The sequence below is a fragment of the Mobula birostris genome, chromosome 22 (genome assembly GCF_030028105.1).
Source record: "Mobula birostris isolate sMobBir1 chromosome 22, sMobBir1.hap1, whole genome shotgun sequence".
NCBI lineage: Eukaryota > Metazoa > Chordata > Chondrichthyes > Myliobatiformes > Myliobatidae > Mobula > Mobula birostris.
The window spans coordinates 11,368,547-11,383,355 of NC_092391.1; the positions used below are offsets into that span (position 1 = coordinate 11,368,547).

The following is a 14,809-nucleotide window of genomic DNA, read 5'->3' on the forward strand; positions in this document are numbered from 1 at the left end:
GTGCCGGTTGTTTAGACAAAGGACACATTTCATTGTCTGTTTTGATGTGCACGTGATAAACAAGTGACTCGGAATCTGAATCTAAAGTGCTTTGCGATGCTCCCAAAGGAGATCTTATACATTGAACTACAAGTCCCAGTATGCAATTGAGATAGTGCGCTTGCGCTATTTTCGCTTATCTTTTTAAAATTGGGTGGAATCCTTGTATTGATTGGGGAACGGCGCCCCCAATGAGGAATCGGAATGAAGGCAGCTTTGCCTGATGACTGGTCAGAGTAGCTGTCAATCGCAATGTACCTGCACTTCCTGTTGTCAATAGCTGGGGAGCAGTTCCATCTGGTGTCAAGTGTTTTCCAGATTTTCAATCAGCCTTCTTGAGAATTGTGTCAGAGGGTTCAGGCAATTGGCAACGACAGCAGACAACAGAGATTGGGAGGGATTGTTGCAGACCCCCCTATCTCTGCAAGGGAATTCGTTTAGTAATTATTCAACCGCGAATATTGTTTATTGTTGATTCAGCGGGACATAAAAGGTGCCGGAGACGGAATATTCGGTGTAACGAGAGAATGCTGTGTCAGTAGAAGCGGTGGTGAGTACATGTGCTGTGGGTCTGGCGTGAGGGGTGGGACCTGATATCATTGTGCAATGTGCATTCAGTGGTGGAATGTATTGATTTTGTGTGAAATACGACGTTTTAAAAGTCTCACGTTAATACCCAACACAGCGCTGTTATCAGTGAAATATTCTTCCATTCAAGGTTGGTTTTCTTAACAGGGGCGGTTGCACCGTAAATGCAGTTGTGTTTGCTGAGGGGGGAATTAAATCCAAGAAACATTGTATTGTCGTAGACGCTTGCCGGTGGCGCAAATGTTTCCATTTTACCGATTTTTGTTTTGGTTGTTGTTGGTGGTGCTGACTGCGTTACAGTGCTTTCTTTGTGCGTACATCAAACCAGGAACTATGTTATTGAAATGAGCGTCCCACCTTGTTCGGAGGGAGCTGTGCATTTTATGATAAACCCAATCTCAAAGGGCATCTGTACCCTTCTTTAAAAAATGAAGAGAATTGCTTCGTTAACCAAGATTATTGTTAAAGAGAAATTATTTAAAAGAAAGAAACAGATTTGGAGTGTTATAGTACATTGATAATACAGCGATCTTTTTTCTTCTTGTTAAATTATTCGTCTGGCGGTTGTGTAGAAGGACTGAAACTCCCCCTGGATAACACCACACGGTGGTATCTGTGTAAACTGAGCGGCCGACCCCACTTGCACCGCCCAGTATATGGGAGTAACCGGGTATAAAACCATTCCAATAGAATTAATCACCTTTCGGCAGCGTTGCCACGCATTGTCAGATCAGTGCCCTCTTTCTGAATGGGGGATTTCATAAAGTGCTCCGTAACAATAAGTTCAACGTGCCCTTTAACCCTTGCCGCTCTGGTATTGGAATGGTCGCATTTTCTGTTTTGAAGTGACTGTGATACTGTAGCTGGCATTCCGCAGTTGCCAGATGAAAAAGGGCCCCCTTTTCGGTGTGGTTTATGATGGGAGCGGGTTTGCTATTGTTAGTTTGCACATTGCTCCAACGCGGGAGCTGGTTTCGCCTGTCACATAGTGCCGGATTATGTCAATAATACCTGGTTTGTTCGCAAGCACGGTTGCCGGAGGGAGGAAATCTATGACAATGTTAACACAGGAGAGGCCTATTGTTTGCTCATTGCAGGCTTGTACCTGTTAAATTGCACTGAAAGCGGGCGCCGTTAGAATAGCAGTTGGATTGTTATGTGGAGATTAATAAAGCAAATATTAATTTTGTCTTTTAACATTAATTGAAACTTTGTGTTAAAATCTGACGTGCATGTGAAAAATGGTAATTCATGTCGCAGAAGGAGGCGATTCGGCCCGTCGGCTAGCTGCCTGCGGATGATAGCGTAGGGGTAAGTGCAAGACTTTACAGTGGCAGGGTTACAGGTTCAATTGCTGCCGCTCTGTCTGTAGGGAAATTGTACGTTCTCCCCGTGACCGCGTGGACCCCCCCTCAGGGTTTCCTCTCCCGTTTCCAAACCAACAGGTTGGGGTTAGTTAGTTGTGGGCACGCTACGTTTGCGTGGAGACACTTGCGGGCTGCCACCGCGGGTCGTCGGACTGTGCTGGTCATTGACGCAAACGACGCATTTCGCTGTGTGTTTCAATGTGCACGTGACAGATAAAACAATCTTCCTCTTTCCCCTGTACCCTCTCTTTTGTGTGCCCGCGAACACCCACCCTCCAGTCGTCTGCCACTTATCCCACCCTAGCGGTAACTTACAGACAAACCCGCGCCGTTACAGGGTGAACTGCAAATCCTGAAGCGAAGTTCCCGAGGTCAGCATTGAACCCGCGTCCCTGGAGTGGGGCAGTAGTACTACCGGCTGCAGCATCGTCTCCTTCTCTCTCTATCGCTCTTTAAAATATTTGCATCACGGGTCGTACGTTTCCTTCATCTGGCTTCTTCCAGACCGCATGATGGAACTCGGCCCCAAACGTCGTCTGTTTATTCCTCTCCGCAGATGCTGCCCGTCCTGCCGAGTTCCTCCAGCATTTTGTGTGTGCTGCGATGCATGTTTTAGTGACGGTTTGATGGAGAGTTCCGGAATATAAAGTGATTTAATTAAATGTAACTTGAAATTTGACCTTTACATGTCTCTGATAAAATGATTTCTCTTCATAAAATACATAGAATATTATCTAAGTTGACGAACACATAAAATATTTTAGAAGGGCAGACGATATTTTGAATGGAAAATTGAAAGACCTCGATAGAATGGATGTGGAGAGGAGGCTTCTGATCGTGGGGAGTCTCGGACCTCATTGGGGGGGGGATTTCTTTAACCAGAGGGTGGTGAATCTGTGAATTCATTGCCACAGCCGGCTGTGGCCAAGTCTGAGTATATTTAAAACGCACGTTGATAAGTTCTTGATTAGTAAGGACATCAAAGGGGCAGAAGGCAGGAGAATGTGGCTGAGATGTAAAATAAATCAGCCATGTTGGAATAGTGGAGAAGACTCGATGGGCCAAATGGCCTAATTGTGCTCCTCTATCTTAGGATCTTGTGTAAGAATTCTAAACAAGAAACTGGTTTATTTAAGCCAATGTTTACATTGCTGCGTGTGTGAAGCGAAGTTACGTAGATGCTGGAAATTTGAAACGGAGCGCGCTGCAGTAGATCAAAGGTCATCAATCTGAAACCTTAACCACGTTTCACTATAAACGCTGTCAGGTCTGTGAGCAGTAGCAGCTTTTGTTTCACTTTCTAAAATATATCACATAGACAAGCACAGATATGTTCAACACACTGGAGGAACTGGGCAGGCGAGGCAGCATCTATGGGGGGGGGGCGGGTAAAAAGCACAGTGGACGTTTCGGGCAGGACCTGCCTAAGGGTCTTGGCCCCGAAACGTCGGCTGTGCTTTTTGTTCCATGGATGCTGCCTGTCCTGCTGAGTTCCTCCAGCAGTTTGTGTGTGTGTGTGTGTTGCTTGGATTTCCAGCATCTGCAGATTTTCTCTTGTTTCTGATTTGAAGGGCAGATATGTACTGTATTGGAAATGTGAGCGTATCCAGTAGTGTTTGATATCAGCCTTGTATTTTGTAGAGGGAAACACAAAGTTCAAAATTCAAAGTAAATTTATTGTCACCATATACTACCCTGAGATTCGTTTTCTTGCGGGCATTCACAGTAGATACAAAAAAACACAATGGAATCAATGACGAACTACGCACATACAAGGATGATCAAACAACCAATGTGCTAAAGAAGCCAGACAGTACAATTACAATAAATAATATTGAGAACACAAGCTGTCAATTGGTTGGATTGGGTGTGTCTGTAGAAAGAAAGAATGAGACAAGCTTTTGTAATTTCCAAGCAGTGTCCTGTTTAATTGTGTTTGATGTCTTGGAGCCTAATTTGTCAACAGGAACCTACAAATGGTTTTGGAGGTTTCGCCTAGCAGGGGAGTAGCTACATCATCTACACAGACTGGTCGAGTTGTCCTCTTCTCCAGGTTGTCCTCTCTCAGGGGAGGGGGTGTGAGGGACACACATGGAGTAAGTGAAGGGAGATGCCTACTTTGCTAGCCAGATCAGCCAAATCAACCCTGGTCATCAAAGGCTGACAGGTGTTGAAGCCAGATAGCCCTCTCGCCCACGAATCAGCCAAGTTTATACAACATAGAATGATACAGCACAGTACAGGCCCTTTGGCCCACAATGTTGTGCCGACCCTTAAACCCTGCCTCCCATATAACCCCCCCCCACCTTAAATTCCTCCATATACCTGTCTCGTAGTCTCTTAAACTTCACCAGTGTATCTGCCTCCACCACTGACTCAGGCAGTGCATTCCACACACCAACCATGTTTTCTCATGTTGACATTTAAAAGTCCAAAGTAAATTCATTATCGAACCTATTTGTCACTATATACAATTCTGAGATTCATTTCCTTGCAGGCATTTGCAGTGGAAAAAAGAAGTACAATAGAATTAATGAAAAACTATGCATAAACAAAGACTGACAAATTGTGCAAATATTAAATAAATAATACTGAGAACATGAGCTGTAGAGTACTTGAATGCGAGTCTATAGGTTGTGGAATCAGTTCAGTGTTGAGGTGAGTCAAGTTATCTCCTCTGGTTCAGGAGCCTGATGGTTGAAGAGTAAATTACTGTTCCTGAACCTGGTGGAGTGAGTCCTGAGGTTCCTGTACCACCTTCCTGATGGCAGCAGTGAGAAGAGAGCATGATGTGGGTGGCGAGGTTTCCTGATGATGGATGCTGCTTTCCTGTGACAACTCTCTTGTAGATGTGCTCAATAGTTGAGGGGACCCGTAATGGACTGGGCTGTGTCCACTACTTTCTGTAGGATTTACTGTTCAAGGGCATTAGTGTTTCCATACCAGGCTATGATGCAGGCAGTCAATATACTCTCCACCACACACCTAAAGAAGTTTGTCAAAGTTTTAGATGTCTTGCTGAACCTTTGCAAACTTCTGAGGAAGTAGAGATGCTACCATGCTTTCTTCATAATGGCACTTGCGTGCTGACAATCTTGGATCTGCTAAAGGAAGGGTTCGAAGTACGGGGCTATTGTCCTCGAGTTTTGCTCAGCGAGAGTCCTAGAGCGCAACAGCACTGAAACAGGTCCTTCAGCCCATCCAGTGGATGGGAGCTATTGTTTTGCCTGCACCCATCAACCTGCTCCTGGACCACAGCCCTCCATACCCTTCCCATCAATGTACTTATCCAAATTTCTCTTAAGTGCTGAACTCGAACCTGCATCCAGCACTTCCACTGGCAGCTCGTTCCACACTCTCACCACCTTCTGAGTGAAGGAAATCCCTGCATGTTCCCTTTAAATATTTCACCTTAGCCTAGGACTTCTAGTTCTAGGTTCACCCAACCTCAGTGGAAAAAGCATGCCTGCATTAACCTTATCTATACCACTCATAAATTTGCATACCTTGATTATATCTCCTCTGATTCTATGCTCCAGGACCAAAAAACAAAATGATTCCAACCTGTGCATCAGACCTAGGCAGGCTGCTTAGAAGAATGGAATCTCTCTTTCCTCATACTGTCGGAGGACTTCTCACAAAGAGTGTGAGTGTGCAAGGTTGCTGCTGGCCAGACTAGGCACAGAGAAACAAAGAAAGAAACTAGCTTTACCAATGTCTGCTCAGTTTTGAAGTTCTGCTCAGAACTTGTACAGGTTCTTGACAAGGATGTTGGTGGGACCAGCTTTATCGGCAGATTTCCAATACCTGCAGTTCTTTGTGTGTCTCTCTTAATGTGAATGGGTGTTTGGTTAGTGCATTCATGATGGGCTGAAAGGCCACCTTCTGTGCAGCGTAGTTTTCTCAGCCATTATCTTACTGAATGAGGGGACCAAAAGCTTATTCCTGAATTTATTTGTGTTCCATCTTTATGCATAGTTCTTCATCTTAAAGGTTAGACCACGCTTGGAATGTTGTGTTCAGTTCTGGTCATCTCATTATAGAATGTTCTGGAAGCTTTAGAGAGGGTGCAGAGGAGATGCAGCCTGGAGTAGAGAGCGTGTCTCATGAGCATAGGTTGCATGAGCTAGAGGTTTTCTCTTTGTGGAGTGAAAAATTGTCTTGCTGGAGATGTACCAGATGATAAGCATAGATATAGTAGAGGCTTTTTCCAAGGGTTGAAATGATTAACACACCGGGGGGGGGGGGATTAATTTTAAGGTGACTGCAGGAAAGTATGGAGCAGATGTCAGAGGTAGTCTTTTTTTTTTAACACAGTGATGGGCATGTGGAGCATGCTGGTGGTAGAGGATGGCTATGCAGGAGGGAAGGGTTAGATTGCTCTTGAAATGAGTTAAAAGGTCAACACAACATTATGGGCTGAAGGGCCTGTACTGTTCTGTGTTTTATGTAGGGATTAAGATCTTGTGTAAGCAGATGGGTTTACCTCTGATTGGCATCATGGCTGGCAGACTGGTCTAAAGGATGTTGTGCTGTACTAAATTGTGAACAGGGAATATGCTTTTTTTAAAATAAACTATACTCTGAATGTTATCTTCATCATGCAACATTACCTATCCAAATAACACAGGGAACTAGCTGTTGAATTATTTGCTCATCGTAGGAATGCAGATGTAGTACTCACAATGCCTGCGAATGTTCTCTGTGCTGTGCTTGAGGTTCACGCACCTGCCTTGCATTCACTTGAGCATACAAGGTGTACACAAATGACTTCGAATCTAAGCAGTTATTAAGCCTTAAAATATCTAATTAGGTGTAAATAAGCAACACTGGGGAGCGAATGGAACTTATGATGACAAGCTTGCTGAATCAGAGGGCTTCCACTTCATGAGTGTCTGCTCAGAATCTTGTATCAGAAAATTGCCCAGGATCGATGTGATAGAAAAGTATTACACATGCTGGAAATACTCAACAGATCATTGGTATGTCTCATGCTTCAGGCTGGGGCTTTTCATCAGAACTCCTCCTGAAGGTAAAATGATTTTCTCTCTCCACAGATGCTATCTGACTTGCTGAGTATTTTAAGACATTTTTATTCCTTATCCCCCTGTTTCTTGGGGTCCACAACCATTGACTCAAAGTTGCTGTGCAAATTGATGGGGTGGTTATGAAGGCATATGGTGCATTGGCCTTTATTAATCGAGCAGTTGATTTCAAGAGCTGCAAGGTAATCTTGCAGCTCCATAAAACTCTGGTTCAAATTTCAAAAAAAGTTCAAAGTAAATTTGTTGTCAAAGTACATATATGTCACCATATGTTATTTTAAGATTAATTTAGGCAATATAATACTAAGAATGGGTGGCAGGGTTGGGCTACATCTCGACCAATGGAGGTGTAGGGAGCTCCTTCCCTCCACTAACCTGAAGGTCACCCTTGGGAAAGGTGTAACACCTGTTTAACTCCCTCCCCCCTGGTCAGGTCACATGAAGCCATGGGAGCAGGTGGTGGATGGTCGTATGAGTAGCTGGTGCATATCTCCAGTCCTGGTTATGCGACCACTGATGACAAGCAGACAATCTCTGAAGTGTATTGATAATGGCTGGAATCACCCATCTTGTAAAGACACTTTACAGCCCAGAAGAAGGTAATGGCAAACCACTGGTGTGGAAAAGTTTGCCAAGGACAATCATGGTCAAAGAGCATAATTGCCCATGTCGTGTGACAGAGCACATGATTATTTGAATTCAAAGAATTGCAATAGGGTTTACGGAAGAACTATACTTAAAGACTGACAAATAGCCAATGTGTAAAAGCAAACAAGTTGTTCCAATAATAAATTTTTAAAAATGTATATAAATAGTACTGAGAACATGAGTTGTAGAGTCCTTGAAAGTGAGTCCATAGCTTCTGGAATCAGCTCAGTGTTGGGGTGAGTGAAGTTATCCGCACAGGCTGAGTAAGAGTGGTAGAAATTGGTTTGGTTATGATACGTGGTGCAGTGGGCAGAGCTGCCGCCCCACCACACCAGTGACCCAGGTTCGATCCTGACCTGTGGCACAATAAGAACCAGATTTATTATCATGGACTTGAATGATGCAAAATTGCTTGTTCTGTGCCAGCAGTACAGTGTAAAGATGTAAACTTACTATAAATTACGACAATGAATATTGCAAAAGAAAAGGCATTTGCACATTGTCACCATTATCTCTTGCTCCCATGTCCCAGAGAGGAGAGAGGGAAGATTTGATAGAGGCTTACAAAATTATGAGGGGTATAGACAGGGTAAATGCAAACAGGCTTGTTCCACCAAGGCTGGGTGGGACTACAACCAGAGGTCATGGTTGAAGGGTGAAAGGTGAAAAGTTTGAGGGGGGACATGAGCGGAAACTTCTCCACTCAGAGGGTGGTAGGGTGGTGAGAGTGTGGAATGAGCTGCCAGCACAAGTGGTGCATACGAGCTCAATTTCAATGTTTAAGCAAAGTTTGGATATGTGCATGAATGGGAGGGATATGGTCCCAGTGCAGGTTGGTGGGAGTAGGCAATTTAAATGGTTTTGGCATGGACAAGATGGGCTGAAGGGCCCATTTCTGTGCTGACTAATCTATAGATTAATCAGCCATTGTGAATGGCCCCTAGAATGCACGTATGTGATAAAGAAAGAGCTGGAAGTGTTGGTGGAAAGAATATATTGGGTTAGGGTAGGATTAGTTTAATTTGGTGCAGACCTATTGCACTGAGACCCTATTGCTTTGCCCTTTAACTTTATGACCAGGGCAAGCTCAATAGGTTGAATGGCCTAATTCTGCTCCTGTGTTTTATGGACTATGACTTTAAACTATCCACTCAGTGGTCACTTTGTTAGCCAGTCGTGGTGGCAATTCAATGCATAAAAGCATGCAGACATGGTCAAGAGGTTCAGTTTTTGTTCAGACCAAAAATCAGAATGGGGAAAGAAATGTGTTCTGAGTGACTTTGTCAGTGGAGTGCTTGTTGGTGCCAGACGGGGTGGTTTGAGTATATCAGATACTGTTGATCTCCTGGGATTTTCACACACAACAGTTTCTAGAGTTTACAGAGAGTGGTATGAAAATCAAAAATAAAACATCTAGTGAGTGGCAGCTCTGTAGGCAAAAATGCCTTGTTAATGAGAGAGGTCAGAGGAGAATGGCCAGACTGGTTCAAGCTGACAGGAAGGCGACAGTAACTCAGATAGCCAGATGTTGCAACTGTGGTGAACACAAGAGAAACTCTGAACACGCAGCACATCAAACCTTGAAGTGACACACCTAAAAGTTGCTGGTGAACGCAGCAGGCCAGGCAGCATCTCTAGGAAGAGGTACAGTTGATGTTTCGGGCCAAGACCCTTCATCAGAACCTTGTAGTGGATGGGCTACAGTGACAGGAGACCACACTGGGTTTCACTCCTGAAACTAATAAAGTGGCCACTTATGTATTGTATTTAAACTTTCAGAACCCATTTGAATTTGGCACACAAGGGCTAAGACTGGTGAAACTGGGGATAGTAATAATATAGATTGAAGGATGTCTTATAGAAAAAAACACTGTGGCTGGAATAAGTGAATCATTGACAGGTTGGCAGGTTGTAAATAACGGGAGCCTGTAAGAATCAATACGAGAGCCTTAGCAATTTACAATCATTGCTGATGACATGCGTGGCAGGGCAGTGGGTTTAAGATACAAACTGTGTGAAATGATGAGCAGTGGGGAGAACACGAAAGGAACTTAAACACAGGAGATTCTGCAGATGCTGGAAATCCAGAGTAATGCACAGAAAATGCTGGAGGAACTCTGCTGGTCAAGCAGCACCTGTGGAGGGAAATATACAGTCACCACGTAAAACCCGGAGATTCATTTTCTTACAGGCATACTCAATAAATCTATAGAATTATAGACCACACCAACTTGTGCAATCAACCCATGTGCGAAAGATATCAGACAGTGTCAATACAAAGAGAATTAATAATGATTTAAATAAATATAAAGAACATGAGATGAAGAGTCCTTGAAAGTGAGTCCATAAGTTGTGGGAACATTTCAGTGATGGGCTGAGTGAAGTTATCTTTCTGGGCTAAAGAGCTTGATGGTTGAGGGGTAATAACCATTCCTGAACCTGGTGGTGTGAGTCCTGAGGCTCCTGTATCTCCATCCGGATGGCAGCAGTGAGAAGAGAGCATGTTGTGGATAGTGGGGATCCCTGCTGATGGATGCTGCTTTCCATTAACAACATTTCGTGTAGATGTGCCCTGTGGTGGGGAGGGCTTTACCCAGGATGGACTGGGCTGTACCCACTACATTTTGTACGAATTTCTGTTCAAAGGCATTGTTTCCATTCCAGGCTGTGATGCAACCAGTCAGCACACCCTCCACTACGCATCCTTAGACGTTTATCAGCGTTTTAGATGTCATACCAAATCTCCGCAAGCCCCTAAAGGAAGGAGAAGCACTGCCATGCTTTCTTGGTAATTGCACTTGCGTGCTGAGTTCAGGGCAGGTCTTCCAAAATAATAACACCGAGGAATTTAAAGCTGCTTTTCTCTCCACCTCTGATCTCCCTCCAGCGTTTTGTGTGTGATGCACGCATTATGTCATTTATTTTTTTTCATGCCATCCCAAGTACTTTACAGCCAATGAGCAATATTAGTCAGTGACGTAATGTGGTGACAGATTTGTGCACAGTGAGATCCCACAGATGGTACTACGAAGGCCAGGCCTTCTGTCTTAAAGTTGTTGATTAGAGAATTACCATTAGCCAAGTTACCTGGTTTGCTTGTCTTCATAGTGCCACTGATAACTGCTCCTTTGGATTCATTTATCACGTAGACATGGAAACATACAGTGAAATGTATCATTTGCGTTAACAGCCAATACAACCTAACGATATGCTGGAAGCAGCCCGCAAGTGTCACCACACATTCTGACGCCAACATAGTATGCCCTCAATGTTGGCAGAACATGACAAAGGAACAAAAGAACACCAACAAAACAATTTCCAACCTTCCCTCACACCCAACCACCCATGCGCGCAGACAGTCCTTCAACCCTAGGACAGGCCTGCAGGCCTTCAGTCTTCAGACTTTGGCCAGTGGGCTTCAATTTCTGGACTTCGGATCAGCCTTTGGGCTTCGATCTTCAACATCGATCCCAGGACTCGCCAGTGATGGGATCCCAAGGTTTGGGCTCGCCAATTCACTGGCCCTCGTGTCTCCTGCTCAGATGGACATCCGATCCCAGGACCCACCGACCTGGGTCATCCCGACATCCACTTACGCCCTTCGCCACCCATCTCTGTCATTGGCCTTCAAGTGCAGAGCGAAAGCCTAGATTCTAGCCTGACCTCTAACTCCCCCAAATTCCTGTCTCTGACCCCTAACTCCCCTATCTGTCCCCAAAACCATCCCTATGAAGTTTTTTAAAAAAAAAGCAAGTAAATCTCAGCCATGACCTTAATGGAGACCGCTGCTCAGCGCCATCTTAACCAGCAGATGCAAGAGGCGACAGGGTCTTTCACGTCTTGCCTGGAAGCTAGCCACACTCCCTCGACCTCAGCATTTTGTGCTCAAGTCTCTTGAGTAGGACTTGAACTCCTGACCTTCTGACAGGAGGCAAGAGTGTTGGCCACTGAGCCGTGGCTGACACTAGAACGCCTCTTGAATTGCTTGTGATCGAACAATTGTACACGTCGCAAAATGACGGGCGATCGCTCTGTCAGTTTACTGCGGGGAAGTATTGTGTGACCGTGTCACAAGCTCAGCTTGGGGCCTGTTGAGTATTATGAACTGTGTTAGTTCTTTGGTTCAGTAATGCAACAAATTGATTTGCTGTGGTTTTCATCTCCTTTTACAAAGATGGTGATTTCGCGCTGGGTGCATTTACACAGACTGCCGCCCCTCTTTGGTAGGGTTGGTGAGTGACAGCAACCTCCTTGAGCAGCTGTCAAGCCCAAGTGCTCATGGGTAAGATACCTACACCAGAGCTTCCCACAGATGTCATAAGCTTGCATTTGGAGCAGTAATCTTATTTGTCTTTTTAAAATTAAATCTTGTTTGATATTGAAGTAGAAGAATACTCAAACATTATCCTGATTTCCCTGTAGCATTGAATTAAATTAAGTCACTAGTGTGTTGCCAGGAGTGGTGAACTTCAGTGATGGCATTGGCTGGGCCTGTTTTCCTTGGAGTAATGGTTGACTGGTGACCTGATAGAAGCGTGTAGGATTATGGGAGGTTTAGAGAGTTGGTAGTCACTTTTTTTGTTTCTTTATGATGAGGAATTTTTAAAAAATAAAGAGGGCATTGGTTTAAGGTGAAATTTTTAATATGGAGAGCAACAGGTCCTTCTGCCCCAATGAGCCCATACCACCTAATTACACCCATCTGACCAATTAGCTTACTAACTGCATGTCATTGGAATGTGAGAGGAAACCGGAGCATCTGATGGGAACCCACACGGTCACGGGGAAAATGTACGTACAAGCTCCTTACGGACAGCAGCAGGAATTGAACCTGTTGTCGCCGGTGCTGTTGCAGCAGTACGCTTGCTGCCGTGCTGCTGATCTGAGCCAAAATTAGGCAATTGTGATCTAGTTTAGATGGAAGTCTTGTTTGGGCGAGACCAGGAGGGCAGAAGGGCCTGTTCCTATGCTGAATGACTCCCGTGTTGATGGGCAAAGCGATTGGGATGGAGGTGGTGCTGAAGGGCCAATTTCTGTATTGTACAAGGCCAACTCTTAAGCCATTTGTCATCGTAACTTTAGCTCTTCCTCAATGTGGATTGGGAAGGTTTTGCATCCTTCCTTCCACTTCCTCACCATGTCCAAATGCTACCCTGGGAACTAGAAGTTTTCAGCTTGTTCTTGGAGGGCAGGTCTTTAGTACCACAATGGGGATGTTATCAGAATCGGGATTATTATCACTGACATATTGTATGTTGTGAAAACGGTTCGATTGTGACAGCTGTACAGTGCAATAAGACACGTACATTCAACAAAGAAGTGACAACTGCAAAAGGAGAGCAAATATAGTTATGTTTTGTAACTCTAAAACTTTAAACTATTTCAAAGGAAAATGAGAGAGATAGGAGTCTTGGTTTGTTCTTTAAGTGAGGTGCGCAGGTATAATGTGGTAGCACCATGACGTATGCAATTCACTTAATTTTACATATAAGCCATAATGAATTATTTAAATGAACAAGAATTCTTAAACAATATATTTACAATATTGCTCAAATACTTCTGAAATATTAAGTGCACAATGATAGTGAGTTAGTGTTCATGGGCTGTTCAGAAATCTGATGGAGGGGAAGAAGCTGTTCCTGAAACATTGTGTGTGTGTCTTCAGGCTCCTGTAGCTCCTCCATGATGGTAGCAATGAGAACCGGGCATATCCTGGGTGGTGGGTTCCTTAATGATGGATGCTGCCTCTTTAAGCATGACCTTTTTAAGATCCCCTCATTCCTAGGGAGGCTAGTGCCCACGATGGAGCTGTCTGAGTGTACAGCCTTCTGCAGCTTTTTCCAATCCTTTGCATCGGTCCATTCATACCAGATGGTGATGCAATCATAAGATAAAGGAGCCAGATTAGGCCATTCGGCCCATCGAGTCTGCTCCACCATTTCCTCATGGCTTATCTAATTTTCCCCTCAGCTCCAATCTCCTTCCTTCTCCCCGTATCCCTTCATGCCCTGACCAATCAAGAATCTCTCAGGCTCTGCCTCAAGTATACATAAAGTCTTGGCCTCCACACCTGCCTGCGGCAAAGAATGTTGTCCATGGAACATCTGTAGACACTTGCTGGAGGAGAGTTTTTGGTGACATACCATTTCGGGTGGCACAACAGTGTAGTGGTTAGCACAACGCCCAACAGTACCAGTGACCGGGGCTCAATTCCTGCTGCTGCCCGTCAGGAGTTTGTACGTTCTTCCCGTGACTGCGTGGGTTTCCTCTGGGTGCTCCGGTTTCCTCCCCACACTCCAAATAAGTTCCAGTTAGTAGGTTGTAAATTGGCCCATGATTAGGCTGGGATTAAATTGGGGATTGCTGAGTGGCACAGCCTGAAGGGCTGGGAGGACCCGTTCCATGCTGTATCTAAATAACAAAAAAATGAAATACTAAATCTCCTCAAAGTCCTGCAGCTGGTCCCATAGTTACATCCAGTGCACCATCCCTGAGTGTTGTGCAAACTGAAATGAATTGTCCAGAGAGAAGCTTCTGGTGGTGGGGGAAGCCTCAGGAGGAGGCCGGCCTTCTTGGCTGCTCTGGCTGATGGTGGTTGGAAGTATGGTAATCTGGTCATCAACATTCATGCTTGGCTCGACTGTTGCGTATGGAGATGTTCCTGGAGTCACAGCCTCCCCGGAGAAATGAGGCATACACCTGAGGGCCATGGGGAACTGGGACCGAACAGGAAATGAGACCTGAAATAGATCAAACACGAACATATTAGAATTAGGGTTGCCAACTGTCCCGTATTAGCCGGGACATCCTGTATATTGGGCTAAATTGGTTTGTCCCATATGGGACCGCCCTTGTCCCGTATTTCCCCCGCTAAAGTAGAGCGTTCCTATGAAACCGTTCGTAAGCCGAAATGGCGTAAAGCAAAGAAGCAATTACCATTAATTTATACGGGAAAAATTTTTGAGCGTTCCCAGACCCAAAAAATAACCTACCAGATCATACCAAATAACACATAAAACCTAAAATAACACTAACATATAGTAAACGCAGGAATGATATGATAAATACACAGCCTATACGAAGTAGAAATAATGTATTAACAGAATCGGGAAGATTAAGCCA

The 14,809-nt window shown here is 44.6% G+C and overlaps 1 protein-coding gene across 3 annotated transcripts in view; it reads left to right on the top strand.

The window, feature by feature from the left end:
* The first annotated feature begins 329 nt into the window (after positions 1-329).
* Positions 330-14,809, top strand: part of ralgps1 (Ral GEF with PH domain and SH3 binding motif 1) — a 761,372-nt gene continuing 746,892 nt past the window's right edge. For all 3 annotated transcript variants that reach the window (XM_072240007.1, XM_072240011.1, XM_072240013.1), the window contains exon 1: positions 330-589. The gene's annotated coding sequence lies outside the window, so the exon portion shown is untranslated. The remainder of the gene's footprint in view (positions 590-14,809) is intronic.